Here is a 14,563-nt window from a genome sequence, read left to right as displayed (position 1 = left end):
TTGTATGATTCCATTTATATAGAACATCCAGAATAGCCAAGTTCATAGAGACAGCAGGTAGACTGATGATTGACTAGGGCTTCAGGGACTAGGGGAAAATGGGGTTTCTTTTCAGAGTGATGAAAATGTTCTAAAATTGACAGTGGTGATGGTTCACAACTCTGTGAACAGACTAAAAACCAATGAATTGTACACTTTAAACAAGTGTATTTTATGGTATGTAAGTTATACATCAATAAAACTGTTTAACACACACAGTAGCAATCATTTACATCCTGTAATACAAGAGTTCTGGTTCCCTTTATGTGTATTACAGTAAAAAATGCAGGATTAACCATAAAGACTGATGAGTCCTTCTGATTCGGTTTTCTTTAAACTTTACCCTTCCCTGACGAGCAAGGAAATTAGGAAAAACCCATACCTCTACCAAATCTGTTCTGGTCAAGGTCACCAATGACCTCTATGTTGTTAAATCTAGTAGCCATCTTTTCTTTCTTATTACTTGACCCATCATCAACATTTGGCATAATTACTACTCCTCCATCTTGATAGACTGTTTTCACTTGGCTTCCAGAACACATACTTCTTGGTTATTATAGTAGGTTGAAATTATGTACTCGATAAACATATGTTCTAAATCTTAATTCACATCTCTATGGGTGAGACCCACTATAAATCGTCCATTTTTTTTCTTTTCTTTTTTTTTATTAAACATAACAACATACAAACATCCACATTCTTACCATATGATCATTTCATTCCTTTTTTGTCAGTTTTTAAAAATTATTTATTTATTTATTAAATATAATCACACTCCACTCTTGATATATAATCAATAACTCACAATATTATTACATAGTTGTATATTCATCATCATGATCATTTCTTACAACATTTGAATCAATTCAGAAAAAGAAATAAAAAGAAAATAGAAAAATTCATACATACCATACCCCTTAACCCTCCCTTTCATTGATGACTAGCATTTCAATCTACTACATTTATTTTAACATTTGCTGCCCTATTATTTATTTATTTTTAATCCATATGTTTTACTCATCTGTCAATAAGGTAGATAAAAGGAGCATCAGAGACAAGGTTTTCATAATCACAGTCACATTGTTAAAGCTATATCATATAATCATCTTCAAGAAACATGGATACTGGAGCACAGCTCTACATTTTCAGGCAGTTCCCTCCAGCATCTCCAATATACCTTAACTAAAAAGGGAATATTTATATAATGGTTAAGAATAACCTCCAGGATAGCCTCTCAACTTTGTTTGGAATCTTTCAGCCACTGACACTTTATTTTGTCTCATTTCTCTCTTCCCCCTATTGGTTGAGAAGGTTTCCTCAATCCCTTGATGCTGAGTCCCAGCTCATTCTAGGATTTCTGCCCCATGTTACCAGGAAGGTTTACACCCCAGGGACTCATGTTCCATGTAGAGGGGGGAGGGCAGTGAATTTGCTTGTCATGTTGGTTGAGAGAGAGAGGCCACATCTGAGTCACAAAAGAGGTCCTCTGGGGGTGACTCTTAGGCCTAATTTTAAGTAGGCTTAGCCTATCCTATGCGGGGTTAAACTTCATATGAACAAACCCCAAGATTGAGGGCTCAGCCTATTGCTTTGTTTGTCTCCACTGCTTGTGAGAATATCAACAATTCTCCATTTGGGGAAGTTGAATTTTCCCCCTTTCTCGCCATTCCCCCAAGGGGATTTTGAGAAGATGTTATTTTTAGTTAAAATGTGGCCAACTGAACCAGGGTGGGTCTTAATCTGGATTATTGGGGGCTTTATAAAGAAAAAGCACAGGAAGGAGCCATTAGCTGGAAGTCAGCTGGAACCAAAAAAGGAATTAGAGGATATTACCATATGATGTGAAGCATCATATTTGAATTTGGCACCAGCTCAATGAATAGGAAACCCAAGGAACTCCAAGAATTGTGGCAAGACAGCACTAGAATGCTATGAACTTTGGGAAGAAGCGTGCCTTCTAGTCTCCGAAACCATGAAACAATAAATTCCTGTTGTTGAGTGAATCCATTGTGTGATATTTGTCATAGCAGCCTGGCAAACTTAGACAGTTATTATCCTACTTTATTGTTCACTCCTTCTTGGTCTCCTTTACTGGTTCTACACCCACTATCTCCTCACCATTCCTTAAGATTTGAATGACCCACAGTCAGCCCTTGGTCCATAATGGTATACTTACTCCCTTAGTGACCCCACCCAGTCTCATTGCTTTAAACACCATCTCTCTGCCATCAGCTTCCAAATGAAGGTCTCCAGTCCAGACTTCTCTCCCACATGCCAGGATCCTATATTCAACTGCCTACTTAACATATCCACGTAAACTTCTAATAGGTATCTCAAATTCAACATATCTAATGCTGAACCCCTGAACTTTCCTCCCTCAAAACTCTGCTTCTTCCATAGCCTCTCCATCCCAGTTGAGGTCAACTCTTTCCCTCAGATTATTCATTCCATTAACGTTGACAGTCACTCTTGACTTTTCTTTTTCTTTCAACTGAGAAACATTCAATCCACGAGGAAATCTTGTTTGTTCTGTCTCAGTAAACATCCAAGATACATCTAACTACTTTCTACCCTGGTTTGAGCCACCAGTCATCACCTGGTGACTCACCAGGTGAGTATGGTAATTACTTACCTGGATCACCATAACTCCCTCCTGACTGGTCTCCTGTGACCCTTACAGTCTATTTTCAACACAGCATCCAAATGGTCCATTTAAAATATGAGTCAGGTAATGTCTCTCCTTTGCTCAAAATTGTGTGATGGCTCACCATTTCACTCAGAATAAAAGCCAAAATCCTTAGTGATTTAGCCCATATGACCTCTCTGTAATCTTATCTCCTATGGCTTTGGAGCCATCTTTCACACAATAGCCCACAGGCCTCCTGGATATTCTTGGACACAAGGCCCTTTCCTCTTTCCAGAGCATGCTTAGTCCCTCCCTTCCTTCAAGACTTTGCTCAAATTTCACCTTCTCAAAGAAGTTTATCTTTACCATTCTATTTAAAATTGCAAACTGCAATCCCTCTTCCATTTTCTTTGCTCTGTTATTTCACTATCACATTTACCAATTTCTAAAATTCTACTTTATTTGCTTATTTATTATCTTTGTTGCTAATAGCCAGACTCTCCCTGCTACCATGCAAGCTCCAGGAGGCAGGCATCTTTGTTCTGTTCACTGATGTATCTCTAGTGCCTAGAACATATTTGTTTCATGAATGAATGAGCTCTGAAAATTCCCCTGGATTCATCACCTGCCAACATCTGTAATGGTGACTTAATGGGTTAGGGCATAATAAAATTAAGTCACCCAGATTTTTATACAAAATGAACAGTGGAGAAAATTGAGAGAGTTATTGCTGCTGTTTAATATTTATTATAGCCCTGAATACACTAGGTGGAACAGAGCAGAGACTCTCAACTTGGTTCTTACCATGAAACTGTTGATGTTTAAAGACATAATTGAAATTTCTCAAGTAAAGGAGGAAAATGTGCTCTAGATTTCCCTAAAGCTTAAGTATCAATATTTGGAATAGGAAAAAAAGAGCAGATTTTAGGAGATTTCCATTAGAACCAAATCTCTTCAATATGTTCAGAGTTCTATAGTGGTACTCTTACCTGCAGTAACATATGGAGTTGGGCTTTAAACAGGGAGGGGATTCTGAAAATAACCCGTGCTACAAAAGCTCGAAAGTTAAAATGACCTAAATGACTTGCCCATCTTAAATATGACACATTGTCTTCTTGAAAGTGAAATGCCCTTGCATTGCTGAACTTGGAAACAATAGAAACAGATTTATCTCATTCACAATTTTCCATTTTAGAAATGTTATATGAAATTTTCCAATGAGACTGTAGCTGCACTGCCATACTCTAAACAGAAAATTATATACACTTTAAAAAACTTATTGTTACGGAGTTTTCTAATTAAGACTAATGAAATTCTCATAGAAAAAGGTTTAAAGTAGTCATCTACTGTGTATCTGTTTTTCCTTGAAAAATACTTTAAGATGAGAACAGTAATGGCTATAATAATAATATTAAATTAAATAATATATTAAAGAGCTAAATGTCTTCTAAATGACCTGAAGCAAATTTACCATGCAAGAATCACCTGGTAGGATTTTAGTGCATGCCTCAGAGGAGACAAGGCCAAAGAAAATGATCTCACCATTCCTGTGTTCTCCACTGTAGCTAGTATCTGTGGTGCTTAGAGGCAATATTAAAAATGCAAGCATTAATAATCAATTATAATTTATACCTCTGGACCTTCAGGAGGGCTTGCATCTCAGTAACTCTCTCTCTCTCTTTTTAATTATGGAAAGTTCACGTCACATGTCAGTACTAAGTAAAGGAGGAGAGTTCAAATTTGCCCAGACTGCTCAGGAACTTCTGTAATTTATACTGGGTAAACTGGCCTATACATGAACATATTTGAGTTCTGCACTAGCTCAATAGAAAACTCTTAATATATTCAATACGATTCTTTATAATACACTTTTCAGAAAAAGTTGTACAGAACTTTCACCAATCATTAGTGGTTGTACAGAAGTTTCATCTTAAGACACAAATATTTTTAAAAGATGAGTAATCCTATAGAATGTGAAGGATTGAGTAGAACAAAACTGCTTATCATCTCAAGCCCAAATGTGTCTCTTATTATCAGTAAACTTTATACCTAAAATCTAAATTTATCAAATGATTTCCATTATTATTGCTATCAATACCAATTATAATAAGTTCTGATTAATAGTTATATGACTGTGTTCTAATTATCTAAGCAATTAGGTAGGCAGTGATCTAAGCAGTTTAGATGTATGGTTTCATTTGATCATTATAATGGTATTTTCATTTTCCAGTTGCGGAATGGAGACACAGAAAAATCAAATAACTTGCTTGGTGTCACAGAACAAATATGGTGACAGGCTTCTTATTCAGATATGTATGACTTCAAGGCCTCTACTCTTAACCATTACAATACCCTGTCACCAAATTAAAACGAGGAAGCTAAATAATGTGCATGTGGCTTTCAGGTCATAATACAAATCACTATAAGTTGCATAACAAATTTGTTTTCATGTTTGATTCATTTATTCAGAAATGTCCAATGAGTATCAGCTATGTGCCAGATATTCTATTAGGCACTGAAAATAAAATAAAATAAATAAAAATAAAATAATTAAGTTAAATTAAATTAAAAAACCAAGAAGATGTGGTCTTTGGCTTCAAGTAGGCTCCAATTTAGAGCAGAGCCTTACAAAGCTGAGTCCGTGCCTGAAAGGCGGTGCGAGTGCTATGTGCTAAAGGTAAGATCAGGAGAGTCACCAGGGTGAAGAGTGTGAGTGGGGCAACATATCCAGGCAGAAGGGGAGTTGGGGGTTGGAGTGTTTTCTCCTCTGTCCCTCCCCCATTATAAGTTTGGATCTCTTTCACCTCTCAACAGAATTTTTGCAGTAATTTCCCAACTTTAGCTTTTCTGCATCCAGTCTTTCCCTTGGTTCCAACAAGCCCTTAAAATCTACCTTGCCCACTGTTATGGATTATTCTTCTCAAAACGCAATCATGTTACTCCCTTGATTTAAAACTTGCAATTATTCTTCTCTTCTCTGTTCTAATTCCTTGGCTTGGTATTCCAAAGCATTCACAACTGGCTCCTACCTATGTTTCCAACAACATCTATTATTCCAGAATTTGTACACTTCAGTTACTTACCACACTTCATAGTATCTGCCATATCCACATACCACCTGTGCTATTATTTACATTGTTTTATTTAAATCAATTCACCTTTAACATTGACATACTTCTTAGCCTTGTCTCAGCAATATTCCCCATGAAATTCTGGATTTGCAGTGTTAATTACATTTCCCCCAATACACATTAAAGCAATAGCAAATTATTCAAAAGAAAATAGTATTTTTTTCTTGGGCCAGATAGTGCCATATTGAGTTACACCACATGACACAATTTTTGGATCTCTCCCTACAGTTCCCAGCGCCAGCTCTATGAGGTGAGTGCCTTGAAGTGAGATGGGGCACAGGATCCCAACCTAAGGTAGAACAGAGCAGTGTAAGCCTTTTCATTTATTCCATCACCAGATAAATATTTATTGAGCACATATTATGTGCTGGGTATTTTGCTAAATCAAATATTCAAATGGTATTTTGCTAACTCAAATAGATCTGTCTTGTTCTATCAGAGTACTCTGGCGGAATAAGACGGATGTGGTCCCTGGTCTCGGGGAGTTTATATTGCACTGGGAGACAAACATTATCTGAGAAAACAAATACATCAACAAGAAAATTTACAGATTGTGATGCATGCCATGAAGGAAAGAAATAGAATGCTGTGATAGGGAATAATGGGGGGTGGGGGAAGGGTACTAAAACTAGTATGGTGGGAAGGCATTTGGCCTCAAGGATGAAAAGGAGCCTTGTCCTAACAAAAGGGAAGAGAGACCTGCAAGTGCAGAGATCCTGAGGTAGGAGACAGCTTGCTGCATATTAGGGGAGCTAACAGTTGGAGGCCTATCTGACTTAAGGGGTGTGAGAAAGGGGGAGAATGGAATAATAAGTTGAGGGGCCCACAGGAGCCAGAACCGCAGGGCCTTGTCAGCCACGGTAAGGAGTGTGAATTTCATTCTAAGTTCAATGAGAAACTTTGGAAGCTTATAGGCAGAGAAGTGACATGATCTGATTCTCTGGCTTGTTATTTGAAGAACGTATTTAGGAAGCAAGAAAAAGGTGAAGCACATTGAAAACACTGAGATTTTAATGGCTCAGTAACCTCAGGGAGGAGAGACATACTACGTTCCCATGGGTGGTACAAGGTTGAATGTTAAAAAGTAACCATGGTTTGGCTGAAATTAGTGGGTTTAATTTCATAATTAACCAGCTGTTGTTTTGCTCCCTTCCCAAATACATAATTCCTAAAAAATCAGTAACATAGAAATTTTCACAAATGTGAAATATTCAAACTTCCCTGTTTTTTATTTGAACAGTAGAAATAAAGTGCAGACAGGGCACAGATTTCTAAATCCCATTAAGAGTGGCAGGCTGATAGATGCTTGTTTTCAGAGCATGTGTCCGGAAGTGCAAATAAGTTATGTTTCAGGAAATAATAATTGCAAAGGGAAATTCCAGATAAGATAATTTGGATAGGGGAAACTTTTTGAGAATCATTTACATTCATGGAAATTTCTAATAGGACTTACACTAAAATTAAATTATAGAATTAGAAAAGCTGCCTATAATGAAATAGAACAAATTGACTAAGTTCAAACTTGTCTCGAGTTCCTGGAACTCATCTCTAACCATGAGATGTGTACTGAGTGGAGTACAGAATATTTTAGCTTGTAAGTAACAGCTCTTAAAAGCTAAAAATAGGAATCTTTATGGGGACTGGAACAGAAGCTTTACAATATTCATGTAATTGAAGGTAGGCTTTCAGGGAATTAGGAAATTATTCAAAGGTGAAGAAACAATGACTTGAAAAGCCACCACCCAACTTTACATTTCCAATTTAGATAACTGGGGTCCCTGGGGATACCCAACTTTTTCAAGGTTTATGACTTTTTTGCTGAGTCTTAAAGGATATTGTAAAAAGTACCTTGTGAACTTTTGCAAATGCCTAGAGAAGACTAAAAGGAAAGGAGGACAACCCACATGCTCTTCACAGTATCTTTTTAAAAACACATATTTTTATTGAGATATCTTCACACACACACAATCCATTCAAAGTATACAATCAATGGCTCATAATATCATATCATTTTTAGAACATTTACATCACTCCAGAAAAAGAAATAAAAAGAAAAACCCCATACATCCCATACCCTTTATCCATCCCTCTCACTGACCACTAGTATTGCACACTACCCAATTTTTTTACCCCCATACCCCCCCATTATTTATTTATTTTTTCATTCTTATTTTTTAATTCATCTGTCCATATGCTGGATAAAGGGGGCATCAGCCACAAGGTTTACACAACTACACAGTGACACTGTAAAATCTATATAGTTACATAATGTCTTGAAGAATCAAGGCTACTGGAATACCATTCAACAGTTTCAGGCATTTTCTTCTAGCTATTCTAATACATTAAAAAGTTAAAAGGGATATCTCTATAATGTGTAAGAATAATTTGCAGAATAATCTCTTGACTCTATTTGAAATCTCTTAGTCACTGGAACTTTATTTTGTCTCATTTTTTCTTTCCCCTTTTGGACAAGAAGGCATTCTCATTCCCATAATGCTAGATCCAGGCTCATCCCCAGGAGTCATGTCCCTCATTGCCAGGGAGATCTACACCCCTGGGAGTCATGTCTCATGTAGGGGGAGGGCAGTGGATTCACCTGCTGAGTTGGCTTCGAGAGAGAGGCCATATCTGAGCAACAAAAGAGGTTCTCTGGGGTGATTCTTAGGAATAATTATAAGTAGGCTTAGCTTCTCTTTTGCAGGAGTAAGTTTCATAGAGGTGAGCCTCAAGCTCGAAGGTTCAGCCTATTAAATTAGTTGTCCACAATGCCTGCAAGAACATAGGAATTCTGCAGGTGAGGAAGTTTAATATTTCCTCCTTTCTCTCCAGTCTCTCAAGGGATTTTGTAAATACTTTTTTGTTCTCTGCCGAAATTACTCAGGGCATCACACTAACCTGTACAAACCAACAAGATCTCACTCTCTATTCAAGATTTCATGTAATTATCTTCACAGTATCTTAATGCTCTTAATGCCTCTCTCCTCACTCAAAGCTGAGGCCCTCCTGAAAAAAGAACACAGGGTTCTGCCTGCTTGCTGGCAACACCTGGCTGTGCCTCCTGCCTCCTGGTCCTGAACCAATTCACCCTGCCCTGGAGTCTCTGGGTGCTTCCAGCCTGGCTTCTGCCCCTCCAACTTGTCATCTGGATGAATACCTTGATTTGACTGACCATGACCTCTGACTGGGTTTTATCCCTTAATCCTATTTCCTGGATTGGCTCCAGCACTTTGGCCAGAGCCAGGCCAACCCCAAGGGCATCTCTGGAAGCCTGGCAGGAATTGCTGTGCCAGCCTCAGTGCCCAAAGAAGGGGCCCAGACACAGGAAGCAAAGAGGGCTAGTTCTCCACCAACAGTCTCCCACCTACCAAAACACATTTGTCTTGTCCAAATGGCCAAAATTTTATTAAAGGTGAAGTTTTATTCTTGCTCCTCATCTTTTCATACTTAATTGCTTACAAGCATTAATGAAAAATGATGGGCAAAAGCTTTATTTCCCAGATGAACACAGGAGTCTTCAAATATGTTTACCCTTTTATTCTAAAATAGACTGTTAGCCAACTGAATATTAGGAATATTTTACTCTTCCAAGGAAATCAGATGAATGCAGAATCAGCTGAACAGTAGAATTTCAGAGTGAATGTTTATTTCAACTGTTATTAATATCTAATCTAGTAAAAAAGGATAAATTAGCTTTTTAGATAATATCATCTCTATTATATGACTTCATCAAACTGAATACAAGCTTCACTAATTGCATTAATTCCCTACAATGTTCAGTTTTACACTGTAAACACCCAAAGACTACCTAGGATATTGAGGTAAAAATACACATACACACACACGCACCCACTGATTACTTCTGACTCCTGAAAACATTTTACAGAATTGGATGAAGGACAGCGTCTCTACTCCTCCAGCCATAGTTTAGTGTCTATCAAAAGCAATATCCTTTAATCAGGAATGTACTGCAATCTTTTCCATCATCAGTGTGTGTTTTTGTGTTTGGGTGGGGGAGGGAGGGAAAGATGTGAAACCTGGTTGAGCATTTACAGGAGATTTAAGATGAACACAACACATAACATGCTAAATATTCTTCCACTCTGTTCAAAATATACAGATCCTCTTCCCCACAGATGTGGGGTTACTGTGGAGGCTGACTATGCCCTTTACGAGGGAGAGGGGTTAGTTAGGAGAGTCATCCACCATGTTCTAGCACAGCAGTGATTTCTGAGAGACCATGAATCTCTGAGACTCCCATAGCTCTAAAGCAACAGAAAGAACCGCCCAACACACCTTGATTCTCCGCTCACTTTGTGATGCTTGTTTAATTTAGGGGGAAAAACTCTCTAAGGTTTTTAGGTTTCTAAAATGTCTTCAGTGTGCAGACACTCTGATGGGCACATTTTGGACCTCCATGCCCCAGTGCTCTGCCACACTCAACAGGGACATTCAACAGCTTGCTTTCCACAGGATACTCGGGATAGCAGCCCCACATGACACACAGGAAAACTATTACCGCAGAACAGCCCAACAGCACTGAGAACATCCTTAAAGACAGTAGGGCATTTTACATTTTGTTAATATGGGTGGTTTTGCCCATCTCAGTTGGCTTTTGGGGGCAGTGAAAATTTTCACATTAATGGTATAAATTCTGCAACATATTTTGACCCTTGCTACATCTGATTAAAATGTAGAAAAAACTGAGCCTGCATAATGAAAAACCATTCATTTTTCCCTTTCCTGCCCCAGCAGGAATAGAAAGCGATTCCAGGCAACTGTACAAATGTATCCAAGGTAAGAGATTTTGGAGGGAGGAACTGGCCAGCATCTCTTGTCCCAAATCACTGAAGCATTGTCATTAGACTGATTCAAAATAATGAATAAAGAAGAAGAAAATCTTCAGGGAAAATCCCTATGAGATTTATGAAAGTTCTGGCAAGAAGAGGTCCTTTCTAAAACTATTTCAGAGAGGTTTATCATGTTGGACCTGATCTCAGGGGTCCAGGAGACTGCCCACCAGTCACTCCAATCCAGGGGGCAGATGGATCAGACTGCTAAAAGCCACTCAGCTCTGGGTCAGAGTCACACACTGTTCTTTGCTGGTTCTAACCTTGGCAATGGCAAAAGCTTCTCTGGGAGATGCTAGTATTTATCTCCACCCCTCCCAACCTGACCCTTCCCTAATGCTCGTCCCCTCTTCCCTTAACCCCATCCCCACTACTGCTGCTCTCAATGTGGGGTTTGTGGCCTTGCTGCCCTGTAAAATATTCCAAAGCCCAAGGTCTTCCAGGTCCTTCCTGCCTATATTCATTCTATTAGATAAACCCGTGTTTGGGAGACCTTTTCATTCCTCTGAAATGAAATCCTCTTTTACTACATCTCAGTAAATCCCTTCCCAGACATATTTTGGAAATGATTAATCTCCCAGATTAACTGAATCTGCTCAAATATAAAAATATTTTTAAAAAACAGTAGGGTCGTTAAAGAGTGACAGATTTAAGCGCCATCTGGGCTCACTGGTCAGAATGGCGCGAATTCCATCAAACGGCTGAATGGTGCACGATCTGAGAATCCCATCTGTTTTATCTAACATGAATCAGTCCAACAGTTTGACCATTTGGATGTTAGAGTTGTTTAAAGAAAACCACACACATACAATACCCATAGTTTTTCTTTCTAAACTTCATGAATGCAAAATGTATATTTGATTATCACAAGATTATATGTACTAAGTTTGATTTGATTCTATGTGTCTCTAGTAAAATTCTAAATATATTTCTTTTCATAAAATGATTATTTCCCCAGAGTTATATTTTTTAAAAGTTTTTGGAACCATATGTGGAAACTCTTTGTACGATTATTATGTGAAAGTTTACTTTACTTTTTTTTGGGTTAGCTAAAAAGTGCCTTGATATGAATTTGGGTGTTATAAAATAATAAATTATTTATATAGGCCTTCTTTCATTTTAAGTCTTCATCCTCTGCCAAAATATTTTCATGAAAATTATAGTTAAGATTATCACCTAGACAATTTTAATTATTTTAAGAAACATGTATTTCCTACTTTTTTTTTTTTTAACAAGCAAGATCTTTTCCTAGTTTTTATAAATTGCTTTTAACCTTTAGCACTTTGGACTGCTTCCCTCTCTTGCTGTGCTATAATAATTCTCAGAAACACTAATCAGAGTTTTCCATGCCCAATAATATAGTTCTGTTTCTGAATAGTAATAGAAAATTGCCCCCAAACAAATATCCTGGCTACCTAATCTTTAACAAGCAGGAGAAAATTTCTAATTTATAGGAGTAAATATATTTTGGATATTTTGATATTTTCTTTTATAAGAAAAATATATTTTAAACCACAAACCAGACTGCCTTATAATTGTAAGACATTGTTCTGCTATGATATTGCCAATTATAAATCCTGTCTTTAAAAATACTGGGGCATAATTTTCCTATTTTATTATTATTATGCTATAATTACTGTATTATAATTATGTAACATACAGCAGTATTTTACAAGCACACAAAAACTAACCAATCATAAAACCAATATTCATGTAATTGTGCATTAAAAGGGGGACTGCACATGCTTCATTCCTGGTTTCTGTCATCCTTTATAGATATTTATGGAATTAAAATATCCTCTTCAGCCCTAGGTTGCATTTTCTAGCCATCTGCATAACAAATGTATTCCCTATAACACAGAAATGTCTCAGAATACAAAGCTGGCACTATGTAGCATGCTACAAATCTATTTACGAACATTTATGGTTTTCCCCTCTATAAAACCAAGATATCTTCCTTGTAGAACTCATTCAAAGATTATGTGTACTAATATTTGTGACAGTGCATTAAAATTATAAAGTGCTACTCAAATCTAAGGTATCATTAGTAATCAAACTAATAATAATTTCATATTCTTCTGGAACAAAAATGACTGATTAAACATCTTCTCTTCAAATCTCCCTTATGATTAAATAAAGAAGCATGTTTACATGGACTCTTTCTAAAGCAGCATTTTACAATTGACTTTAAAGTATCCACTTCAGAGAATTACAAAGATTCAAAGAAAAATTATTTCTACATTTGACAAACTTCAAAATGCAATTGCCAGAAACGTTATTTGCATCTCCTACTTTCCCAGGTGTTGATGTGGCCAATCCAGAATCCTAACAGCACACGAAAACTTGTCAGAGGGGATGAGAGCCAAATCAGAGTCAAGCTTTATGTCTACGACACACTGATTTATCTTGGTAAAATGTCAGCGGTCATAACTTATAATCTACTTAGGTCATTGACCAAAGAAAATGTTGGGTCTACTTTTTCTCTTTTTCCTTCATCTTTATAAAATAAATCATTAGAAACAGAGAATTTTGGAGAATAAATGCTTACTTGCAAAGCCCTTAGGGAGAAAAAATTAGACTTATTAAAATTTCATTAAATTTGCAGTTTTATCCCTCTCTGTATCTCCTGAACATCATAAATGGGTTCCACCATTCGGTCCTTAGTCTATTCCTGTCTCTTTAGTAACTATTCCTATTCCCTTTAGTAAATGAGCCTACAATATTTTCCTGGAAGAGGATTAGTAAAACTGAGATACACCCGAGTTCAGCTCCAGGGAAAGAGAAGCCCAAGTTGTCCCTGTCAGAGTCAGCTGGCTTTTGCCCAAAGGTGATACTCTTTTTTTTTTTTAACTCCTTTGGCTTTCTTAGTGTACCCAAGTCACAAAGACATGTACCGACACTTACATCAAGTAGATATACCACTAGCGTTTGGTTTCTCTTAATCCTTTTGGTTTTTTCGATGATAACCTGATGTCTACATCCTTAGGCATGTCCCTAACTGCAGGGCTGAGAGCACTTGCTCAGAGGACATGCCAAAGAAAAAGGTCAGATACACTTAGGTATGAGATGGTTCTGCTGTCCAGCACTGGAAGGTGAGGACATGTTAGTCATCTGTGTGTGGGCTGGACAGCAAGAAGTGTTGCAGGTAAAAATGACACGCAGTTACTGTTGTACGAGAACTACCACGGAGACATTCTTTCTTGGCTGGGCAAAATAACCCCAATCAAGAAGCATACATTCAAAGATGCCAACTGGAAAATGTTATTATACCCATGCATGTGGCTAGTATCAAATGAAGCCTTGTTTGCTCCAGTTTCAAGTATATTGTTCAATCAATAGATGCATATCTCTAGGGTTTCCAAAGTATAAGAAAGTGTTCCCCTTGGGGTTCACCTATGTAGTACAATACAACATGAGCTGAGAAAAGTGACAAATTTGCACTCCCCCATTTTTATTATAGCATATTTTTTGACAAACCATATTTTGAAACTACAGTTCATTTAACTGTATCTTTCCCAGATAAAAATGAATTTGAGTACTTTTACTTAATCTTAGGTTACAGAAAAACGTTCATATTCTTACATCCAAGGCAAGATGTTTTTTTTCCTTTGTGCCAGCAGTTACAATCTCAGATCGCAGTATTCTATTTTAAGTCCTGAAGAGCGGCCCCTTAAAAGTAAATATAAACAAGAAACCACAGTACAAGAGAGAAGGATGCCAATAAATGAACAAGGAAAGTTTTTATGCAATCAAAAAAATGCTTAATTCTCAGCAATGTCTCATTATCCCTTACCAAAATTTTTCTAATTCTTGGTGAAAGTTGGGAGACATTTTATAAATGTGCCGTACTTTAAAAATTATTAAATAGGATGGCGGCAATGGATAAAGTGGTATCACCCATTTGTCAGCTGAGTTACCCC

General features: G+C 37.3%; 1 protein-coding gene and 1 long non-coding RNA gene across 3 annotated transcripts in view; one reads left to right on the top strand and one right to left on the bottom strand.

Moving 5' to 3' along the window:
• CLYBL (citramalyl-CoA lyase) overlaps positions 1–14,563 on the bottom strand; it is a 291,846-nt gene that overhangs the window by 195,541 nt on the left and 81,742 nt on the right. The gene's annotated exons all lie outside the window — the stretch shown is intronic.
• LOC143681509 (uncharacterized) lies at positions 6,398–13,201 on the top strand. Its single transcript, XR_013174684.1, has 3 exons — positions 6,398–6,517; positions 10,546–10,590; positions 12,944–13,201. It is a non-coding gene; the product is annotated as an uncharacterized LOC143681509 (long non-coding RNA).

This window comes from Tamandua tetradactyla, chromosome 4 (assembly GCF_023851605.1).
Source record: "Tamandua tetradactyla isolate mTamTet1 chromosome 4, mTamTet1.pri, whole genome shotgun sequence".
In the NCBI taxonomy this organism is placed as follows: Eukaryota; Metazoa; Chordata; class Mammalia; order Pilosa; family Myrmecophagidae; genus Tamandua; species Tamandua tetradactyla.
Note: the sequence above shows the minus strand (reverse complement) of the source record. Positions and strands in the feature narration are given on the sequence as shown.